Here is a 20013-nt window from a genome sequence, read left to right as displayed (position 1 = left end):
CCTCTTATTAATTGCCAAACTGCCTTCAGAAGACTTACCACCGTTTACCAAAAGGTCAGTTGCCCTACCCTCCCACATGTCCTCGTCCTACCGAGTTTGTTATTTTATTGCTCTTTATTTCACTCACATTTGTCGTTCCATAGGGATGCAGAAGGTTGAGATGCCAGCTGCTGGAATCTCAAAGGCGGAATCCAGACTACCATAAGAACACTGGCCCCGGAACTTTGACATGGATCAGGATGATGGTGCCAGAATCCCAAGGGGGGTGGGGGTGTTAGGCACTATGGGGGAGGGTATGGTAAGGCGGTGATGAAAGGAAGTCAGATTTAGAAACCTAAGGTGCCCATACACTAGTATGATTTGGCCCGATTTACACCCAAACCTGATGTATCAGGCCGAGAAATCAGAAGTGTTTGATGTTCCCCACGGGTCCGATGCACAGTCCCGTGCGCATTGGACCTTAGACGGAGGTTGGACCTGCTGTCTGTCTGAACTTCGACTCGGCCCCCTCCTGGCAGCGGGGTCACATACAATACATGGCATGTGAAAGGAGCGCATGGAATGTAAGGTCACGGGCGGCTCAGGAGTTTGGATGGCCCATTCACTGCTGTGATAAATCACAGTAGTGTATGGGCACCTTTACAATTAGATTTAGGCTGTGGTGTGGTTTGGTTTAGGCGGCAGGGTATGTGGGTTAGGGTTAGGAACTAGCGGGGAAGGTTATTGTCAGGTTACGGGGTGGGGGCTTAGGGCTAGGCTGCAAACAGGAAGGGTTAGGGAGGTAGGGGAGAGGGTTGACTCAATTAAGTCCAGATTCTCTGCTTCAGATGCCGAGGTCTTTTTTTTGTATCCCATTTTATGATATATTGTATTCTGCCAAATTACGCTGTTACTATGTCTATTCCTTCTAAAACACAGCGCCCACTTTGTGGCTTCTTAAAAATCAATTCGAATATTAAAAAGTTACTTTTAAATAGATTTCATTAGGATGACCATAAGGAATGACAGAGATATGCAGAACAAGTGTTACGCTTCTATGTACCATATATCAGTATTGCATAGACAGTGAATCAGTTGGCTAGGTTTGCCTGCCAACTTTTTAAAGTTATGAATATAAATATAGTTTTAAATGTAATTCTGTAATAAAATAGTTTTTCAAGCTGTTGTCTATCTAACAGCAAATTCTATAACAAAACATCAAGGGGTGTCGAATTGAAGAAATGTGCATTCTAATCAATTTGTTACACCAAAATTACTTTTGTTGAATCCAATCAAAAATTTGTGAATGACCACCGTTCTGATCAGAACAATACTGTAACTTGTCAGTGAGAGACCGTTTAAGGCTCAGCTCAGCTGGATGCATGTGAACCAAAAGTGTGTTTATGATGTACATGCTGAGAAGCACATCTTCCCCATATGTGCAATATGTCAGAAGCAAAGAGGCTGTACTTGCCGTAAGCTGGAAGCCAGATTTACTACCTCATGCTAGTGTGTGGGCTAATGGGAGCATCCATATGGCTTCAAGTGGGAAGCCGCATGTTACTGTTTATCCGGAACATTCAATGTTGTAACCGTCACTTGAACATAATGTTATTATTTATTTAAAAACACATTTACTATATTTGACTTATATTGTAAGGCTGCTTCACTCCCTCATTCCAATACTTTTACACACGTCTACAATGTCCAGGAGACTCCCTACTGTTTGGGGAGCCCGGAGGACTACCGGAAGAGTAAGGCCCAGTCCCGTATCCTGCCTACTTACTAGTAAGATACTGTATGCAGTATGGCTCAGTTTTTGTAAAATTGTCCACCTAGCCCCATAGTGCAATTTATCCTCCTACCTACCATAATGGTCACCTCCACTTCATGGGTGGCAGATACATTTTGGCAAATATCCCCTTGTCCATGTGTAAGGAAACTCATACAAAGGATACACAAAAAATTGTAATGTGTAGTTGTGTACACAGGTATATGCAGAATGTGTGCACATGCATAGTACATCAATGCATCATTTATGTGTTTAAAATGACTTTGGGCGGGATTATCTAAAATCGGGATTATCTAAAATCCACAGCCCTCTTCGCCGGCCACCGCATTTCTAATGACCGCATATTCTCTAAAATATGCGGTCATTAACGCAAGGGACAGCTCTTGCGGTAAGAGCTGTCCCTTGCGATGTCTATGACCCGGGAGTCCATCTGCGCATGCGTAGACTGACGCGCCGGCCGCAGGGCATGCTGGGAGGGATCCGTGACAGATCCCTCACACACCGCTGCGGTAAGAAGCCCATAGGCTTCTGCAGGGAACCGCCAGCTTTTGCTGGCGATTCCCTCCGCAGCGGTGACACTGCGGAGGGAGGTTAGAGAATACAGAAAAGCGTTAAAAACCCCGATAACGGGGTTTTTACCGCATTTCTGTAATAGAGAATCTCGCCCTTTGCCTCAAACGGTAGATCAGCCCTTTAGATACAATTGTAAATACATAGTATTGCTTTCATAATTTTACGACACGTGGAAATGCCTGTTTCCTTTATACACACGGTAAACAAGTGACAGACAACAAGTAGTTCTAGGTCTGCATATGGACACACCAGCCCTCACACAAAGTCCTCCCATTCTTTCTGCGCTACTTTCAGAGTTGTTTCACATAGTTTATAGCACTTGTTTATAGTGCCTACTGATTTGTTATTACAGTATTTACTATGACTTACTTAGGTAAGGGTGTGCCTTCTCCAGCATAAAAGGTCACCTGACCCAATGAGGTGTCTCAGCTTGCCTATCACTGCTGGATACAACATACAGTAGTTTGACTGCTTCCACCTCCTGCGGGAGTGGGCGGGCTAATCGATGTATGGGGGCAAGGCTGGTGGGAAGGTGGGTTGATCGGAGGCATGGCCACATTACTGCATCATCATGGCTCTGCCCATGCTATACAGTGCCATAAAGACAGGCATTGTATAGTGAGTGTTGGGGCTATGATAATCGCATCATTAGGTTCTCATCGGTCCACCTGCTTGTGCGCCGAAAGTGGATGGCTAAGGGGCATTGAAGCATCTAGGGGGCTGTGAGAGACTTTCTCACCTTTCTGGGTGGCTAGGAGAGCCACACAATTTTAACGTGCCTCCATTCCGGGAGGGTAGGCAAGTATGGTATACACACAGACACAAAGGGGAGGATTGAAATGATTGCACACTGGCAGCCACTAGAGAGCGCCCAACAGAGCTATTCAAATGTAATTCACCCATTTGAGAGCACAAATGGGACATTTTACGTCTTGCCCATTAGTTTGGTCAGGTTTAGCCACTATGGGTGAGATTTAATGGGATGAGAGATTCAGAAAGTTAGAGATTTGGTGAGAAATCTCCAGTTTTTTTAAAGCGGCAATCATTTACACTGCAAAATCAAACTGGTTTTGCAGTGTAAATGATTGCCGCTTTAAAAAAAACTGGAGATTTGTCACCAAATCTCTCACTTTCTGAAAATCTCATCCCATTAAATCTCACACTAAGTGCGAAAAATCCAACCTTAATGAGCAGATATACGTGAGAAAAATGGCCATTATAATGTTGCCCCACGATCTTTCGTCACTTTGGATGGGAGATCGGACACGATGAAACATTTGAATCCGGCTCAAAGAGTCTTTATTTTTGGTAAACACACAAAAAAATATAAATGTTATCACAACAAATTGCAGGGTTGTCATTGTGAATAATGCAGTGTTGGTATTGATAGTGCAAAGCGGTCTTTAAACTGTTGAAAAAATTCCATAGAAATCTTTAGATCAGGGTCTCAAATCACTAATCTCTAGCAATTTCCTTATGCCCTTAATAAATCACCTGCATCCTATATCATTGTGTGTGATACCAAATCCTACTTCTCTAGGCTAAGCTAAGTTCAAAGTCTTCTGCGGCTGACAAGTGAATAATGTTATGAGGTTTCCACGCTGAGTGTATGAAGTATGAACATGCCTCCAAAGATATCCTAATTCTACTTGTTCAGCTATGTAACATTCTGCCGTACACTGGAGAAAATTCAATTGTAAAGCATATTTATCTTAAACTTAAAGGAAAGGTTATTATTCCACTTGTCACTGGTCCGTACCTTCCAACAATTAGATCTGGAGGATCGCGATGCTACATTGAAGGGATCCCCATCCCACCACAGGACAGTGCTGTCCCCTGGGGCAGGATAGTCCCAAAAAAACAAACTGTCAGTTGGGAAGTATGCTGTTCTAAAGGTAAAAGTGGGGTGGTATCCGGACTTTAGGTCAACCACTATTGGTCGCCATTCATTAGGTCGACACGGGTAAGATGTCGACATTATCATGGCAAACGTAGCGCATGTTCGACATGAGTTTTTCAAAAATATTCAACAATCTTTTGTTCTTTTTCATATTTTTCATCCACAAGGGCCACGGCTGGGAATGGAAAACGGAGTCGAGTGCAGCGGACCCAGGCCCATTGCCCAAAGCATGGTGAGCAAAGAAAGCCATTAGAGGCGACTTGGCGCACTAACTAGATGTCCATGACCTACAATATAAAGATGTACATTCTAAAAACAAAAAAAGCTTTTTTCCTCCGTTTTTTTTTTTTTGAGCTTTTTGGGGTCGACTTAGACACTGTTGATACTATGAACCAAACCCTATGGGATAAAGTTGTCAGTAAAGCAATCTGACATGGCGGCAATATTTTGATTACTGCTAGTACGAATGTATTCCAGACATTCATATGACATCAGACACCACTATGTTACATCAGAGGTGGATGATTGTTTTGTGTGACAAAACATTATATCCCCCAGAATGCACTGCTTACTATGTACCTGCCCTCAGCAGGCAGCGTAAATGCAAAGTTCCTGTTACATGGATACTGATACTCGATAAATACTGCAAGCAAACAGAGCATATAAACCAGTTTCATTACACACAAAGTGCCCATGTGACACTATCCTTATGACATTACTGTGCTCCAGGCAAATATTGCTTTCATATAATCTTCATATTAACTTGCAAATATAACTTTCAAATATAAGTGTCCCATGTTACACAAAGATGTTATTCAGAAGCAGCGTAGAGCAAAACATATTGGTTTACTTATATTTCCACCTGCGACACTGTGAGGTTTCTTACATTATTAGGGGGCAATTTCAGTTCTCTGCAATGTACTGTAGCGATTTGAATCTGCATGTCACCAAGAATTAGGATAGAGCAACATTTTCCTGAGCTCTCCTATGTGACTGCAAGGTAAAATTGCAATGTTGCAGTCAGGGCCACCGAGAGGTATGCTGGGCCCCGGTAAAATTTTGTAGGCGTCCACTCCTCCAGCAGCACCGATTGACAGCATGTGCTGTGCTGACAGCAGTCTCAGCATGCGCTCTCACGCTGTCAGTGAGACAATCAAGCTGAGCCTGCTGTCAGCAAATGCTATCGGTGTGGCGTGTGTGCTGTTGCTGCTGCCCAGCAGGGACGGGGGAGGGGGGTTGGACCAGGGCCCCTGCCAGGCCCCTCCAACAAGCCCGGGTCTGGGTAATTAGTACCTGTCCCCCCTCGCAGCAGCCCTGGTTGCAGTTGCCTTGTGCCGCCACTTGTGTATTCCATCTGCAATTAAAATACCCCATTAGAATCTGGAGAGGCAGAGAACTGACAAGGTATGAGGGTAGGCATACAAAGTTCCTAATAAATGTGAGAGGTGTCATGCCTGCACTATTGGGAACACTCACCAACATAAGAGCAGCAGGAGCATAAATAAGGCAGTGTGGTCGATTTGGCAGCACAGGGTGGTATCAGGGCAGCCGAGAGGGGGGGGGGGTACTAAGTACCCGGGCCCAGGCTTGCTGGGCCCGGGTAATGGCTCACTTTGCTTGCAGTGCTTCAAGACAGATGCCTTGCTCTGGTACTGCTGCGCTCAGCACACTTCACTGTTCCCATGTCAACAGGGATGAAAGGGTAAAAAACTATTAATTTGTGCCCTTCCATACTTTACAATGGGACAATGCTGGAAAATAAGGTGTGGTCACAAGAAAGGGGCATGGCAACACAATAGTACCCTCATTTTGAATTATGCCACACAGTAGCATAATCTTATTCACATTACCCTGCACATAGTGCCCCTGATTCCTATTACACCACATAGTAGTGCAACTTTATGCTACATAGTACTGCCCCTTACATATAAAGCTCACAGTAGGATTGTCGCTTTCGACATAATGCCCACAGTACAGAGGCTCCGATTGGGCTATTACCTGACATTGTGCCACTGCGCTGCCAGTCTAATTAACGGTGAGTATACTTATATGTGTGCAGGGTGTGCAGAGTGTAGTTCCCCCTCGACCCAGAGGCTCGTGAGCACAGCACATCAGGGCCTAGTACTAGCACCGCTTATAAACATAATGTACTGTTACACATAATGCCCAGAGTAGTGCTACTGCTACACATAATTCCTGCAGTAGTCAGGGCATCCGAGAGGAATGCCGGGCCCCGGTAAAATTTTGATGGCGTGGCCTAAGTGTGGGAGGTGTGGACACCTCCTGTGCTTAGGCCACGCCCCAAAATGTTTTCGAGCAGGCTCAGCATGAGTTCTCACGCTGTCATTGAGACACACATGCTGAGCCTGCTGTCAGCACAGCACATGCTGTATGTGTGCTGCTGATGCCGGGAGGGACGGAGGGGGAAGGGGTCGGACCAGGGCTCCTGCCGGGCCCCTCCAGCAAGCCCGGGCCCAGGTAATTAGTACCTGCGCCCCCACCCTCTCTGCCCTGGCAGTAGTAGCATCATTTACACATAGGGGGAAATTTATTAAAATGGGAGTTCTATTTCAAATGGGATGTTGCTATGGACAACCAATCAGAGTCTATCTATTATCTTCTATAAGGAGCTAAATAAGAAGTAGCTTCTGATTGATTCCCCATAGCAACATCCCATGTGAAATAGAACACCCATCTTAGTAAATTTCCCCCATAATGCCTGTAACAGTACCATGCACAGTCATTCAATTATTGTCCACCTTGCGAAATCACAGGGCTGCAATCAGGTCTGAATAACTCACAATGGGGCAGATGTATTAAGCTTTAACAAGAGATAAATGCAAGGGTGATAAGGAGAGATAAACGTCCAGCCAATCACCTGCTAACTGCCATGTTACAGGCTGTGTTTGAAAAAAGTCAGTAAGGAGCTGATTGGCTGGACGTTTATCTCTCCTTATCATCCTTGCATTTATCTCTTGTTAAGGCAGTGGTTCCCAAACTGTGTGCCGTGGCTCCCTGGGGTGCCTCGGGACACTTGCAGGGGTGCCTCGGGTTGGTCGTCCAGGACCAATTCAAATTCTTTATGATCAATTATTTCTGGACAAAACCAGTGCTGGTGGCTGCCAATCATAAAATATGTACAATCAGAACCATATCCTGCCCTTTACCACATAACTGAACCGAAGAAGCACATATAAACACCATCTACTTTTTATGATATCTATTTTTTGGGGCCTAGGGGTGCCTTGGAAAAATTCTGATACTCTAGGGTGCCGTGATTAGAAAAAGATTGGGAACCCCTGTGTTAAGGCTTAATACATCTGCCCCAATGCCCCTAGTAGCAACATTGCTTGTAAACATAATGCCCATAATAGTAGCATCTCTGGTACTTGTGTATTAGCAGGGCACCAGGCTATGCTACGCTGACAACATACCTTAGGCTACGTTGGGTGGCGGCCTCGGTCGGCTGAAGGGCTTGAGCGGCGGGCGGAGGGAGGTGATACTGGCAACACCCAGTAGACACCGCAATACCCGGCGGGGGGGAGACGCGTCCTGGAACGGCAGCAATGTACATAATTGAGCGTACTGCCGCTGGGGGAGCATCACATGGTTTCCCTGCTCCCCCAGCGGCACTATGCTAATTGCGTACATTGCTACCGCCGGGGACTGTCATGGAGGACGCAATTGCGGGGAGCCGAGTGCCGGAGGTGGTGAACGCTGGCGCCGGTGACATCGTTGAGGGTAAGTATAATGCACTACACACACACACACACACACACACTACACACACACATACACACAACACCCACTAACACAATCATATCCCCACTATCCACGGCCTACCCCAGTGTCCAAGTGTGCGTGGAGTTAATTTTATAAAGTGTGGCGAGCAGCGAGCCACCGAGCTTGAAGGATGGCGAGCGCAGCGAGCCAAGCGAGGGGGCAGCGTAACGCGGGGCTCGCTGCGATCGCTGCGCTTCAGGCTCAGTGGCTCGCTGCGCTCGCCACACTTTATAAAATCGACTACACGCCCATGTGGACACTAGGGTTATGATGTGGATACTGGGGATATGAACCATTGTGTATTATCACAGCTCCTGAACAAGTTACGTAATTTACGTAACTTACTTAGTTTATGTAGCACAGCTCCTGAACAAGTTACGTAAGTTACATAGTTTACGTAACTTATGTAGTTTATGTAGCCAGCATAGTGGTGTATTGGTATTCTCAATATACCAATAGGTAAACTACGTAATGGGCGCCGTGATAATACACAAGTACCGCATCTCTTATACATATTATGGTGTTTATTCAATGCCCTTAAGGTGAGCTATGATGGCAAGCACCATCTGTATTCAACTGCCCCACCCCCGTTCACTCGCCGTTTCCACCTAACTGGTTATTTTCAGCAAAGTTGAAACGCCAAGTGCGGCCATTAAAACAGCGGGGCTCACCACAAAATGCAGCGGCGAACCTCTGACAGTGAGGATTTCCCGGATCACATCTATACAGCAAGTGACCAGGGAGGGGGTTTGACTGCGAGGATGGCTTGTTTTGATCCTCGCCGAAAACAAGAAATTTTCGCTGCACAAACCCCCTCACCGGTGGCATTGAATAATGCCTGTAAAAGTAATGATAGTTATACACAAAATGCCCATAGTAGTAACATCACAATGCCTGCACTTCTATATGATAATACTTTATTTTCAATTCCGTGTTCTTATATTTCACTATCAAGCTTTTAAAATGAGGAAAGCCTTGTCATAAAACATGTCTCTTATCCCTATAATACACCTGAGAATCTTGGGACAAGGTAAAATATACATCTAATGTTAACTCTTCAATTAAATTAAATTTTTTGCTTTTATTTTTTACAAATTTTTGAGCAAAAACTGTTGTCCCCTTTGTCAAGCAGCATTAGGTGACTAATCTTGAACGCAAAGGGTCTCTTGTCTGCTAAGGAGACATAGGAGTTGAGACAGACATTTCTTTAAGGATTTTCCTTTCCAGTCATTGGAAAGTTAGAAGTCGCCTTAATAAAAAGGCCCTAATAATTGGAGTAGATTGCTTGTGGCACTGTTGATGACACTACATCCTTAGGTCATAGCACAATAAGTTATGTGTCCCCATAGTAAATACATTCCTGCTTACAAATTAGAGGCGATAACAGGTATCACATCTCACTTGTGTTGATTGCTAGACAGCAGTGACCACGGGGTCAGTATTAGGTACAAACCAATTTTAAGGAGAAAAAAGAAGCCTGTATAGAGCGCATAAAAGGGATCACTAAAATGTTTTATTTTTGTACTTTAAAATACACAAATTTTGTATGTCAGAATACAGAAAAATATTAATTTAAAAAGTGAAGTGCTAATAGAGTGATGTGAAATAAAATAGCTCAGCTTCATGCTTTTCTAAGGTCTTCTTTTTTAAATTTGGGGGGATTCAGTTTTGAGGGGAAAAATACACCTGGCTGAATCAGTGCGACAACAACCTCACTTTACATGTTTAAACGCTGGTAACAGCACCGCACCCCGCACCCCTCTTCCGCCCATCAGAATTGCAAATTGCCAAAAAAGTGCATGCTGCCATCTGGGGGGCGTGAGCAGTTTGAAATGAGTTTGGGTAGCAAGTTCTTTAGTGTCAGTTGGGCAGGCAAGGTGTGCGATATGTGGTACCGTAGCCAGTGTTTTAATGCGGCGTTAATGGCAAATTGCATCCCTTTGGCCACAGTAGAATTCCCCCTGTAGTGTGTATCAATTACTCTGACAATGGATACAGATTCCTTATCCATCCATGATATTACTAACTATTCTACACGGTATTGGTTGTCACAGTAACTTGTGATGCTATAAAAGTGACAGTTACAATATTTTGTTTTTATTTGAATTATTAAAGCTGATTAGCTACTCGTTTCTATGAATATTCCTATATTGGGCAAATTATACAACTCCATGAGTTATTTAGAGTGTCTATTAGCAAAATCGAAATGTATATTATATTTAGAGTCAAATATAAACTTAATGGTGACTGTTCCGCTATCTTGTATATGATACAATGTAGACCACATAGGTTTCTAGACAGATTGCTAGTCAATTTGCCCCTATTCCATGTTTAATGTTTGTAAAAGTGACATCAGTTTCTCCAGCTGTTTGATGGTTAGTGATACTATTCACTATATATGCAAATACATTGGATCTACATTATTTCACATACTAGAGGGAAATCCTCTATAATTTTTCATAAATATTTCGCTGTATTGTGATGCATAATATTTGTGTATTTTTAAGCATAATAAGGGCAAGATGTATCAAGCTGCAGTGATAAAATGGAGTGTGATAAATAACTAGCCTAAAGGGGTATACACACGAAAAAAATTTGGCAGGAGACTTTGACTAGATAGTCAAAATCTCCTAGAAGGTTAGCCAAAATCTCTCCAGTTTTTCTTCTGCTTAGTCAGTATTGTCTATCATAGATTGCTTAGCATAGATTGACTGTACAGGCAAGGCAATTTTGACTAGATCATATACTATCATTACTAGTCAAAATCTCCAGTGCATCTAGCCAAAATCTCTTGTGCATCTACTCAAAATTGCTTAGTCAAAATTGGCCATTAACCAATATCTCACCGTGTGTATCTATCTGTCATTGTTCAAACCCAGTCTGGGACATGGCAGTTAGGAGCTTATTGTCAGGTTGTTTATAACTCTCCATTTTATCAGTTTTTTAAGCTTAATAAATCTGACCCTAAAAGTTATATTTTAGTGATTCTCCTGTTTGCCATTTCTCATCAAAATTGGTTATACCTCAGTCTGTGTAAGCACCCCCTATGGTTTGGTAAGACATTGTGCAGATTATCTATATAACAAAAGGGTGATTGTTTACTACATAATACTAGAACATGAGTTCCCAGTGCAATAGCTTTCTTTCTGTCTCTTAAGTAGAAACAATATATTGTTTAGTACAGCGTGATGGTGAGTAGTGGGTTATATAATGGTGTTGCTTACTGACCTGTGACATGCACTGCCCAGATGATGGACAGAGCAATGTACACATAGGATTAAAGAAATGAAATCCTACTTTTTCAGAACATTTTTTATGCTGAAAAAAAAACCCTCGGCTTATACTCGAGTGAGGGCCCCACTTGAGTCAATAAGTTTTCCCAGTTTTTTTGTTGTAAAATTAGGTGCCTCAGCTTATATTCGGGTCGACTTATACTCGTGTATATACGGTATATAATGAAATCAGTAAAACAAAGCTTAATGTTTTTGGTTAGAGTGAAATGTAGGCATGGCAGTGACAAAAAATGCATTCACAATTTTTCAAGGGGTAATTATTCTTTTTTCTGGGAAGTGACTTTTTGATTGCAGGCAACTTTTTTTTTTTCTCTAATAAGCAATCCATGCTGAAATAGACCCAGTCAGAGTCGCCTACTAGCAAAAATCACTCCGTGTGTACACCCCTTAAGTAAAACAAAAGTGTATAGTCAAAATCTCTGGTGCATCTAGCCAAAATCGCGAAATTAGCCAATATCTAACCAATTGTACTGGGTTTAAGGGTTTATACTTTATTAGATTAGAGGAATATTATAGATATTCATAACCCAGGGTTAATGATGGTTAACGCTGCCCTTAGGAGCTCTGTGATGTGTCCCAGTATAAAGGACTGGTCTATGTACTATTTATTAATAATTTCACAGCCCTTGTGACAGCCGGGCAGAGAGCTGCGTGCTGCCCGGCTGTATACTGAAAGCAGGTCCACGGCTATTTTGAAATCCCCTGCTGGACCGTTAGCCAATAGGAGCTTGCGGCCCAGCAGCCATTAAGGACCCACCACGGCCACTGCCGGATTGTGAGCTCCTATTGGCTCGCGGTCCAGCAGTAGCATTCAAAATAGCTGCGGACTGGCTTTGTGTATGCAGCCGGGCAACACGCAGCTCTCTGTCCGGCTGTCACAGCTGCTTTACAGTACCTTGTGAGCATCCGCGTCTGTCTAAATTACAAGGAGCGGACAGCACTGTGCTCCTTAGTGAATGGTTCTGCATAACTGAGAGTATATTAGGTATCTGTTCTGCAGAACTGTTGCGAACCGGCTGAATCCCACCTCTGCTGATGACTCTTAACTAAGAAGTGAATTGATTGCATTAGCATACCCTCCAACATGACCCATTCCATTAGGTACAAAATGCTCTGTTCCTGGACTTCCCTGCCAGTGACAGTTACAGATGTGAGCCTGCAGCACAGTCCAATATTCAAAAAGGGGAGCCACACCAGCTGCCTTCCCAAACATCACTGAGAGTTGATGTGACCCCCCCCCCCCCCTTTGAATATTGGACTGTGCTGTAGGCTAACATCTGTAACTGCCACTGGCAGGGAAGTCCAGGAACAGAGCATTTTGTACCTAATGGGATGGGTCATGTTGGAGGGTATGCATTAGCCAATTACAGTTGTAAAGTTTGCAGATAATATTACTGTTGAATACCTCATTACTATTAGCAATGAGAGGGCAGGTGTAATCTTGGCCACCTGGGACTTGGTTAGATTCTCGGTGGGACCCACTGGTCTATATTCATGCCCTCTATCAGGTTGTGGCCTAGCCTATGTGTCCGGTGGTGATTTTCAGTGCAACTGTTTGCTGTGCAGTCATCAGTGGCAGTTAAACAACCCAACATCGGCAGCAGCAGGCAGTGGGCTAAATCTGCACCACTGATCCCATTTGGAGGATAAGGCTGGAGCTTAGGCTGTTGCAAGCACACAGTACAGACTGAGATAACCTGTGACACAGAGAAGACATGTCCATCATGAGGAGTAAACAAAAACCAAAGAGCCACTGCTATTTTTCAAAAGCAGGAATAATGATAATCTCCCTGCACTTCCCATAGCCCTTCTCCACTTGCCTCCACTCACTCCTGGACTCAGCTCCAACCTGTAGAGTGTGTGGGTAGTTACTGTGATCTGGCCCCTCCTCTGAGACCAGCCCTGCACCCTTCTCACCTCCCTCTTCACCTTAAGCTCACATTTGTCCCCCAACTCCCATTCCCTTGTGTCTCCCCCGTCCTACCCCTATTTCCTACCATGTTCAGCTGAAAATGTACCATGTAAAGTCTAATTACCCTCCATGCACCACCCCAGCCAAGGTTAGAGCTGTAAGTGGACCCTGTCTCTTCATTGTCCCCGTTAAGTCACTCATATGTTACAGTTATGAATTTGGGGCATATTATAGACATTTTGTGGGAAATCACTCCACAACATCAGGATACCTTTAAAAGGTAGGTATACCCTGAAGTATTACAGGGCTTCAAAATGAGATATATTTGCTATCTACTGAGCTTTATCTGATTCTTATCACAATTATAACTGTCATCTATGGGCTACGTATCCCACAATTTAGCCTATAGTGTCCTTTTTGCTGTTTTTTACAAAAGTGTTTGTGTGTGTGTGTGTGTGTGTGTTTGTGGACAGGCAGGCAGTGAGGGATCAGGTAGGTGATGTGGCAGATAAGTCCAGCTGATCCTAAGGGGGCTACATTTAACGAGTTAAGGGTACCAAATTGAAATAATAGGTACTCTTTACCTAGCACAGTGCCCACGATTTTGATCGTGGGAATCGCAGGTAAAAAAATCGCGGCCATCGCGGGCATTGAATGCACTAAAAAATCGGGTGCGACGCGACCGACGCGATGCCCGCGATTTCCCATAGGGAACAATGTTAAATGTCTCAATTGACCCGATTTTCATGTTCAATGCCTCAATTGACCCGATTTTTCCATAGGAAACAATGTTAAATGGCCCACAGAGGCCAAATAGCCACCCTGAAGTGTGAAATGGCCCCCACAATTGTTAACGCCACCCCACGATCAACGACAACCCGAAGCGTGGTGAGCGGCAGCGGTACGCGTCCTACGACCTTTTCATACCTTTTCATACCCTCACTATCCACGTCGGCGTGGAGTTGAGAATAGAATAGTGTGGCGAGCGCAGCGAGCCACCGAGCCCGAAGCATGGCTCGCCACACTATTCTATTCTCAACTCCACGCCGACGTGGATAGTGGGGGTATGAAAAGGTCGTAGGGCGCGTACCGCCACCCCTCGCGGCCTCGCTATGCTCGCCACGCTTCGGGTTCACGTTGATCGTGGGGTGGCGTTAACAATTGTGGGGGCCATTTCACACTTCAGGGTGCCTATTTGGCCTCTGTGGGCCATTTAACATTGTTTCCTATGGAAAAATCGGGTCAATTGAGGCATTGAACAGGAAAATCGGGTCAATTGAGACATTTAACATTGTTCCCTATGGGAAATCGCGGGCATCGCGTCGGTCGCGTCGCACCCGATTTTTTAGTGCATTCAATGCCCGCGATGGCCGCGATGGGCACCGTGCTAAGTAAAGAGTACCAAATAATATCTTAGCCCTATTCAAAAATGATTGATAAAAATTTGACAACAAGAAAAACTATTTTTAGATGTTGTGTAAAATGAAATAGGATTAAACTTAGTTTGTCTTTCACTCAATCCAGTTAGCCGCAAGTCCCCTTGTGGCGCAAATGTGATTATATGCCGCATGTCAGGCCCCTTGTCACTAAATGAAATGACCTCATAGAATTCTTTCATAATTTTATCATATTTAAGGTGAAATATATATATTTAGTAGAGAAGTTTCACAAAGCAACCAATCAGCTTCTCTTATTTCAAAGGTTGTGCTAGACAAATAACAGGAACTGTTGAGCTGTATTGTGTAACATCTCCATTTTATCTCTCTCCAAGGCTGGATACTTCTCCCCCTTAATGGTCTTGCTCCGATGTTTTTCTTCTTTATTATATTGTTACACTTTACACTTTATGTAGACTAGTTCATAACCGTGACACCGACAGGATGCCAATACAGACTATGGAAAACGTTACATTTATCCTGCTGCATGGAATAGTGTGATGGATTTCAATTGATTACCTCACAAACATACTGTAGAACATTTGGGTTTTTAATTTAAATTAATTTTCTATCGGCAGATATGGACTGTATGACACATAATCTTATCACTAATTAACTCAATTAATTTAACTAGAAATAATCACACGGACAACTGAAATGCCTTTTAAAATTGGTCAACTTGAATTTATTATAATCTTTAAACTAAGTATGGTGGTAATAAGAAAGAACGGCCAGACCTTATGTCCACGACATGATATTCCTTAATTTATTGGCTACGCCAACAAATGCCGGGTCTCTGACTCTCTCCCCAATACATTATAATAGGGCCGGCCAGACAGCCAAACCCCAATGACCCCTGGTAGGAAATCCAGTGTATACAATGTATTGGGCAAATAGCCACTGTAACTGCCGTTCTATCCCGCCACAAATATAGGTTGACAAACCCCAACCAGCAAAGAAAAAGAAAACGTGTGGGGACAAAAAGGTGACTTGGGGAGGAGGGCAGGGAAAATTCCTGAGAAAGAGATAGATGATTCTACTGCATCATACAAAATGGCTGTTATCTCCTCTCTAACACTTCCCTTATTTAAATTACCTACAAAGCTAAGCCTGTTAACTGTTTGCCTACCTAACAGAACTGTGCAAAGCTCATACCATCTATCAGCCTATAAGTTTATCATCGTTTGCCCTATTTGCACTCGTTTTTCATTAACCATATACAGTATTTTATAGTTTGCACTAAAGCAGCTATCAAAGGTATACAGATAAGAAGAACCAATATTTTAGATCCTCAGACAGAATCTGATCAGGTGCATTATGATTTATATGCATGTTTAAGCTAATTTTATATAACACTTTAAAGGGTCTTTAAAAATGGATGTCCCCTTACAGCATTCCTACCTACTTACACTTTCAACCACTAGCTCTCATGTGCCTCTTACCTCACATATACATAACCTATTACATCACTGGGATATTTTTAGTCCTCTACTCTTCATCCCATTTCAGTAAGTCATTTGTAGATGACAACCTGGAGTAAAAATAACCTTGGAATTTAACCAACACATTGGAAGACAAAGAAAATGGCTGCTGGGAGGAAGTATGGTTGTAACTGAAAACACAGCATTCCACTTCACAGAATAATTGAAGATCTGCCACATGACTTTAAGTTATAAAACATCATAATGGGAAGTAGAAGTCACACATAAACTCATTTCATTGCATGACAGCCTTTGACAATGTGGTGCCCAAAGCATGGTCACTACAGAAATAGAACAAGAGCAGTTATGCAAGATTAAAGTTTGGATTAAGTAGGTTGATCGTAGATACCGGATACCCTTGAAATTATGTAGAGTAAGTAGGCTACAGAGGTACAAAAGGTGTATTTGGTGTTTAATCCCACTGACCTCATTTAATCAATACTAGGTGGTCCTATTTTAAAAGAGCAATAAAATCTTCCACGCACAAAAATAAAAAGTTATTTTATCCAACTATACATTTTAGCTATTAGTACAGAATAATCATGTGAATTTAGGTGGTGAGTCCCCAGGTTCTGTGCAACTCTGCTGTTTCTGAAAATGTGTTTTACATGCAACACAATGCGACTAGGAGACTGCTGAGTCATTTGATATATGACACTCATATACAGATGGAGCCCCTCTCTTTATTGCCCGGCTCTTGCCAGAACGTCCCTGCTGGTGAGAGCCGGCGGAGAGGGACGTTCCGGGTGCACGCGCATCCCAGTCTCTCGGCGGCTGGGCGGTGGGACCCTGCCCTTCTCCGCTTCAGGGAGATGGGCAGGGTTAGGGGGTCAAGGTGGCGATGGGGACCATCAATGGGCACCGGGGAGGCAGCATTTGGCGGCGAGGAGCTCCGTCGCCACAGGGTGCACGAGCGACTCATGCACGTGCGGCCCCTTGCGGGAGCTGGCGGATGGCGGGGTCTGGCGATGGACGCGCCAGCCCCTGCAAGAGCGAGAGCCACTCCATCTGTATTAGACCTTATTCAGTTCTGTTGGCAGCAGGGCTGCGTTTGCACGGGGACCGATGTTGTTTTACTGCGCATGCGCATTTCTGTGCATGTGCAGGGTGCGTGCACCCATGACGAACAGACAGGACAGCAGGCGGGGGCGGAGAGGGGTGTGAGGTGGCAGGCAACACCCTTAGCATATGGGAACACCCAGCATTTCATGAGCGTTCTCATGCTAATGAGGTCATGACGCAGGTGCAGGGGGCGGGCGGATGACATCACCGGATGTCAGCTGCTCGTCCATTTCCTTCCCAGCGTGCACACATATGTAAAGTTGCTCATAGTTGCTCATAGCAACATATGCATGCACCTTCCACATCTTTCGATGGTCGGCAACCATCGAAAGATGTGGGTGGATCTCCCTGGCCTGTGAATAGATGTTGCTGTGTAACATCCATTCGCATGCCCTGCGAGTGATTCGCGCTTGCGAATGGGTGGCAGCAGCCAACCATCCGCAAGGCAGGGTTTGGTGAACTTGCAAGGCTGCGAATTCTCAGCCTTGCAAATCAACCAGAATAACCCCCAATGTGTGGCTTAGGGCCTGATTCAGACCTGTACACTGGACTGCGAATATTTGCAGCCCAGCGAACAAGTCCCCCACCCACCCCAGTGCATTTCTGTGAATTTGGGTCTTCCCTCTGTTCACAGTGCCGAGTAAGTCTAGACTGACGTCAATGGCCCTCCCAGAAAATGCCAGGGTGCCACCTACAAAGACTCCCCTGGCTGTCAATCAACTTGTGAACAGCACGGTGGCATCATGCATGAGCACTGTGGACCATTGCTTGGGCTGAGAATTCAAAGCCCAGGGGATGGGGCTGAATTAGCCCCTTAGTCTGCCTATGGAGTAGAATAGAACTTGTACATGGAAATGTATGCGGCTGCCACATTGTAGCACTTCGTGGACGGACTCGGAGACTCTGTCACAGACAGTGTCATATCAAATGAATCTGCATAAGCTCCTTGTGCGCCCTGGTTGCATTGCAACTAAGAAGAATAGAAGCAAAAGACGCCCTACGCTAGAAGATTATCACGTGGCCTTGCATGCCAAAAGCAGCTATTTGGCGTGACTGCAGTAAATATGGAGGAGGACATACTGTACTGTATGTGTATGTTCTACATACACATACAGTACATACTTTAATACAGTACATACTTTAATATTTACTAAAAAAGTGCCTTTTAAAAGCCACTGATTGTTGGCAGTTTTGTCTGTAAAATGTAATACAGGTTGAGTATCCTGTATCCGTAGATTCCTTATCCAAATTATTCCAAAAACCGTGTTTTTTTTGGAACAATTAAAAAAAAAATTTCCCCTAACCCTTTTTTTATACTTAACAAGTCCCCCGGCGTCCATGGCAGGCCTTCAGCACCGTTTCCGGAGTCTCCAGTGGTCCCAGGAGTGCTTTGCGCGAGTCCTGGGACCGCTGGAGACGGTGCTGAATGCCTGCTGTGGACTCCGGGGGACAACGGGGATGCCGAGGGACCACCGGGCACCACCAGGGTACAGGTAAGTATGCCCCGAGCATTTCGGATAAGGGATACTCAACCTGTACTAATAACTTTAGATGCATAAAAAAGCCAAGTTCTGCATGTAATATTATTGTTGTTTACAATTCTGCAAGCAAAATAACAGACAATTGGCATTTTGAAATGTCATTGTTTATTATATATAATTTAAGGGGAGGATGCACTAAAGCAACAATGTGGTTAAAACTACGTTATTGGGTTTTTTAACGCATTTTCCCATGCACCAAAACCCGATTGCAAAAAGAAAAAAGCTGGCGTTACTCTATTGAAGCTTCTCTCTGCCATGGTGTTTGAGGGATCCCAGCATGCCCTGCGGGCGGCACCGTCACTATGCGCATGTGTAAAGGGACTCCCAGTGTCACACCCAGAAGTCCAGCACCTGAGCCGCTTCACAGAGGACAGCTATGTTAGTGCATATGATTTTCACTTGCACTTCATAGGCTGTGAGCATAAATCAGCAGGGAGACACATCTCACGAATGGCTCATTGTGGATGATCAACTGTTATTGCAACTATATTGTAGACTTTTATTTGGTAAAAGGGCAGTAAGCTAGTAACCACCATTCTCACTGACCAAACTCTGCCCTGTAAGTATGGCCTCTTTCTGGCATGTTAGAAAGAGCAGTAATTGGTAAAAACTGAACCAGTAGTAGGCAAATGTTCGTGGCCAGTAAGTAAATAGCGTGCAGTCATGCAGGCATTATTGACTGAAAACTGCACGTTAACTGCATTTTGTCTACCAGCAAGCATATCTTTTATTTAGACAAATACTGTAGTATGATTGCTGCCTACCCTCCAGCATTCTGCAGGAGACTCCCTGAAATAGCAGCAATCTCCCTCTCTCCCTCATTAGTCTAGCAATCTCCCTCATGTCACCCAGCCCACATTACACTGTTACATTTTTTGGGAAAAAAGGATGAGAGACAGATACATTTACAGTGAATAATCAGCACCATTTCCCAGCATTGGTGATAAAACACAATGGGGCAGATGTATAACGCCGCTATAATACTTCCTGCTTTGCCTCAATAGCGAGGCGAAGCAGGAAGGGGCATCGACAAGATGTATTAACATCTTGTCTGCCGAAGCGGGGAGCGCTAACTCCCCCCTCCGGCGATGTCCCCTCCTGAAGATAGCGTATCAGTTTACACTGATGCGCTGTCTCCTGTCCCCCGGCCCAGGGGCAAACGCAGGATTTTCAGAAGGGGGTTTCCAGAGGGGCGGAGCAAAGCACAGAGATGGACACTTAGGTGACCCAGTATATGCCGGGTCAGTTAAAGTATTGTAGA

Source organism: Crinia signifera, chromosome 1, assembly GCF_055691185.1.
Source record: "Crinia signifera chromosome 1, ASM5569118v1, whole genome shotgun sequence".
Lineage (NCBI taxonomy): Eukaryota > Metazoa > Chordata > Amphibia > Anura > Myobatrachidae > Crinia > Crinia signifera.
The sequence above is the reverse complement of the archived record's forward strand: the minus strand, read 5'-3'. Positions refer to the sequence as shown.